Here is an 11,327-nt window from a genome sequence, read left to right on the forward strand (position 1 = left end):
GGCCCATTGGGAAGTCCCCTAACCAATCTTCATTTTGATAGTCTCTCTGCTTTTATCAGTTAAGATGCTTCCTCTTCAAGTAACAGAAGGCCCTACTACATGAGGCTTACATGATAAACAGATTTCTATTTCACTACCAAGAAACTCAGAGATGGTAGCCCGAGGCTGGGCACGCTGACTCTGCAGTCCTGTCTGGCTGGGTGCTCCTGGCTCTGTCCCTGTGTGTTGGTGGTGTAGTCAAGGCAGCTCAGAGGCTTTAGCTGTTCTCAGCCTCACAGCTGACGGGACAGTGAGGACACAGACAGGGGCCTGCACTTCTGGTGCTTCCTTTTTAGGGTAGGGCTCCTGTGCAGATCCTTCCCTCAAAGTGGACTGCCCCCTGTCTAGCTGGTTTGAACTGGGTTACATTTCCACATCTAACTCAATTTAAAAAATAGGAATGGGCCACACCAATGGCTTAGACCTGCCAGACCTTGCCCTGGAGCTGGGCAGATGCTCATCTTCCTGTGAGACATGTAGGAATGAGGATACGGGAAGAAAATCAGACCCTGCCAGTAACTCAGAGTGGATGGTGATTACAGGCAGTCAGTCAGGTTGCAGCACTTCTAATTCATGCTTAAAAACAGACAAGCAGACAGACAACACATACCATTTTAGTATAAAGTAACCATCCCTGCCAGGGCTTCTCTGATCCAAACTTGCACCGTCGCTCCACCATCTGAGGGGCACCCCCCTGTGGTCTGTCACCCCAGGCTCTCCCCAGCCTCTGCCTAGCGCTCTGGCTCTGGGTCCCTTTGCCTGCGCTTGAGCTTTCCAGCCCAGCATAAACAGTCTGCTCAGTGCCCCCGGGGTGGGCCTTAGGTCTCCGCATCTGTGTGCCCCTTTCCCCCGGCTTCCCCTTGTTCCTCTCCGCCTCGCTGAGTGCTGCCTTACCTTCATCATGACAGCATTCTCTCTGTAAACACCAGCCACATTTAATTTAACTATGCTATTCAATTTACACCAAATGTTTTTCCTTTCAATTTTCAGCTGTCATCTTACGCACATTGTAAAACGCTAAAGTTGGCTCTAAGCCTTTGTTTTCCCTGTGTAACTATGTAAAGTATATATTTAACGTATTCATAGCCCTCTTTCTACCGTCCTTCATGCCCTGATGGGCATATCTATATTCCTATCATACATTTTAACCTATCTTGACTCAGTGTCTGGGAGGATACCGCCCAGGCCGTCTAGGAACGTAAAGTGGTATGTGGTGAAGGCTCCTTGCAGGAAATGATAGGGCTTGTCTCTCACATTTGGACTTACTACCACAACTCACAGAATTTGTTCACACTTCTTTTTAAGATGCTTCTGCTTTTCTTTTTTCTTAATCCATACATGTACCTTCACCTGCCATGTAACTGTGTGGTTCACTTCCCTCACAGTACTTATTGGCTCCATTTACAAAGTCACCGAGGGCCGGCAGTCTGAAATATTCCACAGACAAGCCAAGGGGAGCTTTGATCCCAGCTGCTGCTTCACCATCTACCATGGCAACCACATGGAGTCCCTGGACCTCATCACCTCCAGCCCTGAGGAGGCCCACACCTGGATCACAGGCCTCAAGTACCTGATGGCCAGCATCAGCGATGAGGACTCCCTGGCCAAACGGCAGAGGACCCATGAGCAATATCCTCTCTGGGGCTTTAATTTTGGGTTCAGTGCATGTGGATTTGTGTGTGTGTGTGTGTGTGTGTGTGTGTGTGTGGCAGAGGACCCATGAGCAATATCCTCTCTGGGGCTTTAATTTTGGGTTCAGTGCATGTGGATGTGTGTATGTGTGTGTGTGTGTGTGTGTGTGTGTGTGTGTATGTGTGTGTGTGTGTGTGTGTGTGTGTGTGTTAGACTATGCTTACATTTTCCCCATGATTTTGAGGCTTAAAGCTACATTGCCCTTTTGGTCTCTTCCTTTACTCCTAGCACCCTTCTGTCCCCTCCACACTCTCACCCCAAGTAAATGAATGCATAGAAACGTAAGCTTGCATGAACCCGGGAGCAGACGTCCTGTGAGGAGACTGCGTGTGGCTCCACAGACTGTGACATCTCCAAGTGTAGCCTAAAGCCTCCTAAGAGAGATGAGGTAACTGGGAAAGTGTGTGTTTGGATTAGAAAAAAATCCTACTTCGTTATAAAGTCTGTTTACTTTTAACAAGTACTTTTCAAGCTCTGGTTAATGCACCAGGTATTAAGCTCTTTGAAGCTTTTCCTCTCTTTTTAATTTACAGTTTGGATATCAAACTGATTAATATTCAGGGGGAAGTTATTATTTACTTAATAACATTTACCCTCCCTAAATTGACAGTCAAGAAACTGCAGTTGGAGTCTCATTTTTGATGAAACCCATTCTTGTGGTCCCTCAGTGCTGATAGATAATTAACATGCTTGGTGTAAAGACACCTCTTCTGCTGGGCTGAGCTGAGCATGTGACATGACCTTTCTGTCCTCAATTTCCTTATCTGTAAAGTGAGATAGTAGATTTGTCAACTATTTTGGTTCCCTTCCTCACATTTTGAGTGGACTTAAAACACAAGTGCCCCCATCCACACAGGGAGAGTACTGCGTCCTTATTTTTGGGATGTGTGCCCTACATTTTTTCTTGGAATGGTGACAGATCTGTGCTGCTCCAGTTATCATGCCTCACCCAGGGTGTTGTTGGAGCAGAGTGGACATATGTAGCCCATGGAAGGGTTTTGACAGTGGGAAGGTCTGAGCTGATCAGCCATGTTGTTAATGCAATATTCACAGCATGGAGATAGTGAAACTGGGTTTCATAAATAAATAAAACACAAACATAGGAAGTAACTTTCTCTGCTTATTCTGTTAGTTTGGTTCTTTACTCCTTTATATTTCGTAAAAAAGCAAACAAATACTGAATCCATAAGAATGCTTATACCAGAACGTATAAGCCACAAAACCATACTAACAATGCCTCAAATAATAAAGAATATTCATTTCTGATGAACAAGGGGTGTGAGATGGGGCAGTCCCAGGGTTGGTTAAGCAGTGGTTCACTGATGTCCTCAGAGACCTGGATTCTGCCATTCTCAGCATGTTGCTTGGTCTGTCTGCTGGCGGCCCTTGCTCTGAGAGAGAGGCAGCAGCTCCAGACAGCCCTACTCAGGGGGAGCGAAGTTTCTGCTCATAATTTTTTTTTTGAGCAAAGAAAAACTTTCCAGGGGCCCTGCAAAAGGCTCTTGCCATTAGCTGGAAATACTGTTGCAGGCCTATTCTTAAACTAGTCTCTGATGAGAGAAATGAACATAATTGAACTTTGATCTCAGGACCCTTTGCATACTTAAGGACTAAAGACTCCAAGGAGTTTTTCTTTATGAGTTTCATCCATTGATATTTTGTCATATTAGAAATATGAGAATTAAAATAATTTGTTAATTCATTTAAAATTACAAACTATTACATGTTCACATATTTTTATGTGGAAGGTAACTATTTTTCAAAGCAAAACAAATTAGTGAAAAGAATAGCATTGCTTTATTCTTTTGCAAGTCTTTGTAAATGTCTGTTAATAGAAAGCATGGATTCTCCTATATGCTTTGGCATTCATTCTGTTGTGATATGTCATTTTGGTTGGAATTCATGAGGAAAATCTACCCTCACACAGATGAATAGTTGGAAAAGGGTGGGTATTTCATCATTATTGGGTCCCCTTAGACTATACTTTAAGGAAGGCTGAACTAAGGCCAATCACTTCCCACTCTATTAAGGCTCATGGTTCTTGGCTATATCTCTCCATAGGGAGACAGTTAATTCCAGAAGCCACTATCTTCACCCAGTTAACCAGGACAAATTCACAGTATTCTAGAGCCCTTAGCTACTTGTATAGATGTCTGTCATAATCCTTGAAGTGGACAGAGAAATGGGCATATATTATGGAATCCTTGTTGGCTTTGGTCATTATTTTTATTTTATTTTTTTTAATGGTGGCAAAAATTCCCCCTTTATTAATAGTACTAGTTATATTATATGAGAAATATATGTTTCCTGCAGTAAAGCCAAAGAATACCGAGCTGTGTAAAGAAAAAGTCATTTTTTCCCCCTGTCCATCAATGTTGTACTTCCTTTTCCAGGTTTACTTCTGGGAAAGTTTGATGCACACTATCATACACTTTTCTCCTGCCCATTTTTGAATAAAGTTCTTTTTCATTGTGGACTTTTGGAGCTGTATGTATCCTGGTTATTGATCCCTCGTCAGATAAATGATTTGCAAATATTTTCTTCCATTCTGGTAGTATAGCCACCCCCACTCACTCCTGGTGACTGTTTGCAGGGACTACCTTTTTCCACCCTTTTGCTTTCAACCCATTTATGTTGACTCTCAAGTGAGTCTTTTTTTTTTTTCTTTTGTAGGCAGCATATAGTTGGGTCATGATTTTATTCTGCCTTTTTAAAAAATATGTTTTAATCTGTCTTTTGATTGGAGAGTTTAGTCCATTTATATTTAAAGTAATTAATGATAAAGAGGTTCTTGTTTTTGTCATTTTGCTTTGTTTTCTATATATGCCTCATGTTTTAGTCACCCCATTCCCTATATTACTGTCTTTTTTTGTGTGTTTAGGTGACTTTTTATAGTGAAATATTCCTTTTGTGTATATTTTATAGCTCTTTTCTTTGTGGTTCAATCCTTGGGGATTACATTTAACATCCTGAAATTATAATATTCTTAATTTGAATTTATACCAGCTTAGCTCAATAGTGTTTTGAACCTGATTTGTTTGTCCATCTATTTGATTTGTTTGTTCACTGGCAGTAGATAGCTTTCATATTCAAATTAATCAAGTTGACAACTGAAGGATTTCATATTCTGAACATATGCTATCTAGAAAACAAGTGTACCCCAGAACTGCACAGAGGAGTAATTTTACAAGAAATGTAGAAGTAAGTGAAATTTCTGTCGGGAGTGAGAGAGAAAAAAAGGAAAGTAATGAATAATAAAGAAAAAGCTGATGTCAAAAATAGAGATGGTTATGTTGAGTCAGGGAACCATTCTCATATGGAATTGTGAGAATTTGATAGGGTTTTAGATAATATCTTAACAGAATGGTGTTCTTGATTGGACATACATTTAATTATATTGTGGAGAACAGCTTGAGGATGTTCATTATTATTTACATTTCAGTTAGGCCTGAACATTTCACCTGTGAATGAGTAATGAGAAGACTAGATCTTAAGTGGCTGTATGAAAAAACCCATCCAGTAAGAAGTGTAGTCCAAGTTATTTCTGCAGTACTCACATACCGCTGGAAGTGATACACAGTTGTGTTAAAGGTGTTGCACTGCCTAGGGTTCAGCCCCAGCTCTGCCATCTAATGTGTAACTTTAGGTGAATTACTTAAACTCTTTTGCCTCAGAGTCCTCATCTGTGACATGGCAGTGATGTTAATCATAGTGCCTACCCTATGTAGTTGTGTGAAGATCAAGTGAGTTGATGTATACAAAGTGCTTAGAACACTGTCTAGCACATATTAAATACTTTATAAATAATTGCTACTGTTACTGCTAAAGGGAGGTAAGGACTGACAAACATTTGCTTTCCTGTTCAGGTATATTAAAGTCAGAAATCTCAGTGGCCTCAGTGTACAAAGGTGATGGTGCTAGAGTCTAGTCTCAGCTTTTCTCCATCAGATCATTCTCCTCCACGGTCCCCCCACCTTATCTCTGTACCCTACGAGAGAAATTATTACACTGAGAAGATTTGAAGCAGTCCTTTATTGGATTTTGTAAGCTGAAGCCTTATGCCTTCCCTTATACCTGAGGCCCTGCAAATTATAGCTTGTTGGGCACATACGCTCTACTACCTATTTTTGTATGGGCTCCTGAGCTGAGAATGAGTTTTCACTGGTTGAAAAAAATCAAAAGAGGAACATTTTGTGACATGTAAAAAATATGTGAGATTCAAATTTCAATATCCATGAAGTTTTGTTGGAACACAACCATGCCGGTTCGCTTATATGTCATCTATAGCTGCTTTGCGTAGCAATAGCAGAGGTGAGCAGTTGCAGCTGAGACCAAATGGCCTGAAAAACCTAAGATACTCTTTACAGAAAATGTTTGCCCACCCCTGCACCAGACACTACCATTCAGTACTTTACATTTTCCTAGAGTTTCTTGACAGAAAATATGATGAGGCTATAACTTTAATTTAGGTTTTACTCTCCCAACTTTTCTTTGCAGAATGATTATTTCTGTTCTTAAGTTAATCACATTAAGGCTATGAATCGGTAATTCAGCACATTCTTGGGCACTCCTATCTTAATTATGAAGAACAACTTTACACTGTCGGAATACTTTGACCTGCAATTGTATCTCTTGCCATGTGTACTGTTACTGAGAGGGGATGGCTTTTCCTTTCATGGAATCTTGGAGTTGGAGGGGACATCAGGGTCATCTAGTTGTGCTCGCTGGCACAGGGGGAGAAATGGAAGGCCCAAGAAGTGACATATGTGACCCACTGCCAAGGGGCCATGTCAACATAAAATCAGAGCTGAGACATGTTTCTTGGCCTGATTCTACTTCTGTTTCCGCCTTACCACCCCCACATCCCCTAGACCAGCTGTCAAGGCCAGCTCGTATGTTGACATGAAGGCCTTGCAGCCACAGGCCCACCCTGAAGGGCCTGGGTCTGTAGAGTCCTCCTCCGTACGATTGGCTTGTCTTTGCCTCTTCTCTGGAGAAGTCCTTGAGAGGCTTTGCTAAATAATCATCAAATCAAAGGATGAAAATATTGCTGCAGTTGGAGTCATTGGCCTACTGTTAGCCTAATGCTTCCACACCAGTAGGCAATAAGCTATTATTGACTGAGTGTAACTCTGGGGCAGGCAGGATGGGAGGTGGGTGGGAAGCATGTTCCCAGCCCAGGGCAAATAAACCCATGAAATCAGTCAAGGGAAAAACTAGATGGGGAGAAAGCCTTAATTGCTCACTAGAAGCTTGGCTTCATTTGTCTCTCTCTCTCCCTCTCTCTCTCTGGTAGCCACTCGCCTCTTGCCCGTTTCTCTCCCATTTCACTGGTGAGACCAAAAACCCCTTCTGTCCCAGTGTATGCTTGTCTCTCCACCCATCCCTTGTAAACACCTGTTGATATGCAGATGGACTAAGGTCCAGAGTGAGATTCTGGAAATATTGTTGTGTTACCCCTACTGAGTCACTATACAGAGCTCTGCCCAGTGCTCTGGGCAGAGGCAGAGACAGAGGTGGATTACAGACCTGCAGTCTGCTGGATGCAGACGTGATTCTAGTGCTTGACCTACTGCCAGGAGAATAAAGCTGGGTATAAACCCTTTTACCCCAAGAACGTTCCATTGTCACTTTTTGGTCTCTCTGAATCCATAGTGAACTTGCCTGGGGCTAAAAATCTCAGGCAAGACCAGCTGACATTTCAAAAGAAATGATATACACCAGAAGACAATGGAAAGAAATCTTTAAAGCACTGAGAGAAAATAATTGCCAGTCTAAAATTCTATATCAAACAAAAATATCGTTCAACAATGAGGGTGAAATAAAGGTGTTTTCAAAAGAAGGAACTTTAAAGCAATTGGTTTATAAAAGGCCTGCAATAATATGCCCTGAAAGAGTTCTTCAAATCAAAGGAAAATGTTCCCAAATGTAAATATGGAAATGTAGGAAATGAATACTGGAAAATACAAATAAGTGAGTAAATACAAAAAATGTAAAAATGTATATTTAAAAGATATTGATAGAAATGTCTCTTGGAGTTTAAAATATAGGGAGAAATAAAATGCATGACAACAATGCAAAAGGTCAGAGCACGGTAAGTGGGAGTTATATGTTCTGGGTTTCTATGTAATTTAAAAATTATTAAAAGTAATAATACATATTATATCTCAGTAATTCAAACATACATTTCATAGGAGAATAAAGCTGGGTATAAACCCTTTTACCCCAAGAACATTGGTATCCCCAAGCAGAAGTGTCAAAGATGTGTAATTAACATGTTAAATTCAAGGAGAATATGAACAATAAAATATAATGAAAAAACTTAGAAGATATAACTGCACATGAAAGATGAAATATTCAGGGGTGGAAAGGAAGAAGAAACAAAGCTATACTTAGGTAGTAAATTTATGAGTGGATAACGCTACAGCCTCAGAACGATGGCAGACTGATATAAACACTGATTGCATGGCTTTGAGTTTTTAACATCCACTCAGACTGAAGAGCATGATTTGGGTCCCAGGTAGGGCTCTGAGGTAGAACAGAGGTGTCTGCATGGAACTCAGACTCTGTATGTATATGCTGGGCTCTCACGGAAAGAAGGATTATAAATACCCTACTTTCCAGCTCAGGAAAGTAACACCAAAACTTGCCTTTTCCTCAGGTTCAAGGTAGGATAAGATAAGAAGGCTTTCTTTAAGAAACCCAACTCTAGGCTTTCACTATATGGAACTGTGGAATTTGATTTTATATGGACAAAAGGTAAAACAACTTCTTGGACTGGTGAAATCTGGAAGTCATCTAGGAAAAGTAATTGTAGCCAGTTTTCAACAACTCAGGGGCATTAATCTCCTAGGAAATAATGGTCCTCTCTAAATATAGGCTAACATTCCAAAATTAAAAAGCACAAAAGGAAATGATTCACCATGAAGCAGAATCAACAGACACAATAAACTAGAAGATTTGCCTCCAAGGACTTAAGGTAATAATAATTAAATCACAAAATAACTATGCTTTAAATGATTGAAAATATGTAAGAGGAAATAGCACAGTGAAAGAAAAAAATAGAACTAAAGATAAAAGAAGTTGCTTAAAGAAACCAGATAGAACTTATGTAAATGCGAGGGAAAATAACTGTCAACAGAATTCAATATCCATTTTACTATCATTTTAAACAAAAATCCTATTCAAAATATTTTAAAATAAGGACTAAGATAGTTGGTGATACAAAGACTCTTGATAAAAAACTAAATGATTCATATAAGAAAAAAAAATTAAACCCAAAGGAAGAAACAGGATGCAGGAAGCAATAGGGTAAGAAACTGCGAAGTATCTGTGTAAATATATATAAGCATTAACTTTTAGATTTAAGTAAATGTATCAACGATATTAATGACCGAATTTAGTCTTAGTTGGAAGTTTTCAGCTTCCTTCTCTATATTATGGCCACAGAAAATATTCTAAAGCATTTTTTAAAATGAATTGATGCTTTAAGGGGCTCTCTAAGTTCTTTAAAATTCAACTTTTGATTTTTTACTTACTTCCCCCAAGAAGAAAGTTCAAGCGACTGATTCCTTTTCTCTTATATAACACAAAGTGATTTTTATTTTAATTTTTGGCTTAGATACATGATTTTTAATTTTTCACAATTAAAAAATTGTATTTTCAATAGAAATATAAGATTTAGGTACATACAGATATAGACACGTGTACACAGAGGCATATGTGAACCATATATGCCAGGTATAATTTTAACCTTAAAAAAGATTATTTTCCTGCACACACACACATTTTAATACATTTAATAACTCGATTTCAATAGAGGGCTAGTCCTCTGTTGTATAGGGTGCAACTTTATATTTCTAAAAATTTATATTCTTAACTCCTGTTTTTCAGAGCCTAATAAACCTATGCTTTAGTTAATGCTATCCTTAATCATTCATTTTCCTAATGCTGCTAAGCAAATGAAAGGAAAATATTACAAAAGCACATACATGTACATTGGTTTAGTTCACTTTTGTTGATTCCATGTCATGTATAGTGTAATATAAAATTAACATGCATTAAAAATCAGTACCTTGTTCCTTAGGCTATACTATCTCCTAACCTGAACTGTCTAGGGATATTAGAAAGTAATATAATGGATTAGCACAAATTTCCTACTTTCTAAAATTTCTCTTCCAACTGGATGTGCTAAGAAGCAGAGTCATAAACAAAAGCTTAGTAACCAAAAGAAATAGTAAGAGCAGGAGACATGACTAAGCCTCAAATTCAAAAGCTGGCATTAATTAAAAACTGATGCTTTTTAAAACAATTTGAAGCATGCTGAAATGGAGCATATCTTAAGTTGTAAGATGTTTTGAGAAAACAAATCTTCAAAGTAGGTTTTTGGGTGTCATATATTCTGCTGTCACATGTTGAAAAAAACCTTACAACTTGTCAAATTCCCAACACCCATGTGACTCACCAATATGCAATAATTTATATGGAAGAGCTGAATTCACCTTTCACTCACTTCCAATGTGAAATCAACCACCTTCAAAAAAGTTAAGTCAGGCTCTTCGAAAGGTTATCTAAATTTTATCTGTACTACTAACTGCAAACATTCCAACAACTGATAAAATTTAGGCTGGCAAAATATTCCTTTGATTTCTGTAGTTTTCACAAAAGTAATGACAACTAAGTTTCAGATACCCTTTACTTAGGGAAATATTGGAGTATTGAAATTCAAAAGAAAAATTTAGAAATGATCAGAGATACATCTTTTCAAAAATTCAAAATTGATAATAGATAAATAGTTGAATCACATCACATCAATACCTTCTGTACTACAACTCTAAAATGAAGAAAGTGAAGAACATTAGCACAGAGTGAGTTAACTCTAATTGAAGTATCTTTAGAAAGGCATAGTCCTATGATCCCAGGGCTGAGTTTTTAGCAAAAGGTGACACATTTACTCAACCAATTCTAGAAATGAAAAGGAAAAAGAGAGGCCATTATTATAATTTAACATCCTTGGTTCTGCTAAGTACTGCATTTAAGACAATTAGAATAATGAAACCTAGCATAATCATTTTTTGTCCCTTGTGCTCCATGACCACATTAAGGAATGTTGTATAGCAAAGATACACATTATCATATTAGACCTATCTGTCCATTTTATGAATGAAATAGGGTCACCCTGTCAAGATCTTCTTGTTCACTAGGCAAGTTCTTTTGCTTAAATACTTGTTTCTCTTGGATTTTAATTTCTAGTATACTTCTCATAAACAGTTCACATTTCCATGTTTATTTTTTCCTATTTCAGAAAACAATAAGATTTCTTGTCATCACATTGAGATGTCCTTGACTTCATTTAGGAGTGATTAGGTTATATTCTGGCCTTTCTTTTGTGTAAATAATACTACATGGGCAGTACTGACCAGAGAGAAATTCAAATGGGGACTCTTAAAGAGGAGCAAAAATTATCAAGTTTAGTTAGTAAACAAGAAGAGTTAAGATAATCTGAGAATATGAGTAAGTTAAACTGAAATTAGATAAAAAATGGGCAAAAGACATAAAGAGACATTTTGCCAAAAAACATACATAGATGCAAATAA

The sequence above is a fragment of the Manis javanica genome, chromosome 1 (genome assembly GCF_040802235.1).
Source record: "Manis javanica isolate MJ-LG chromosome 1, MJ_LKY, whole genome shotgun sequence".
Lineage (NCBI taxonomy): Eukaryota > Metazoa > Chordata > Mammalia > Pholidota > Manidae > Manis > Manis javanica.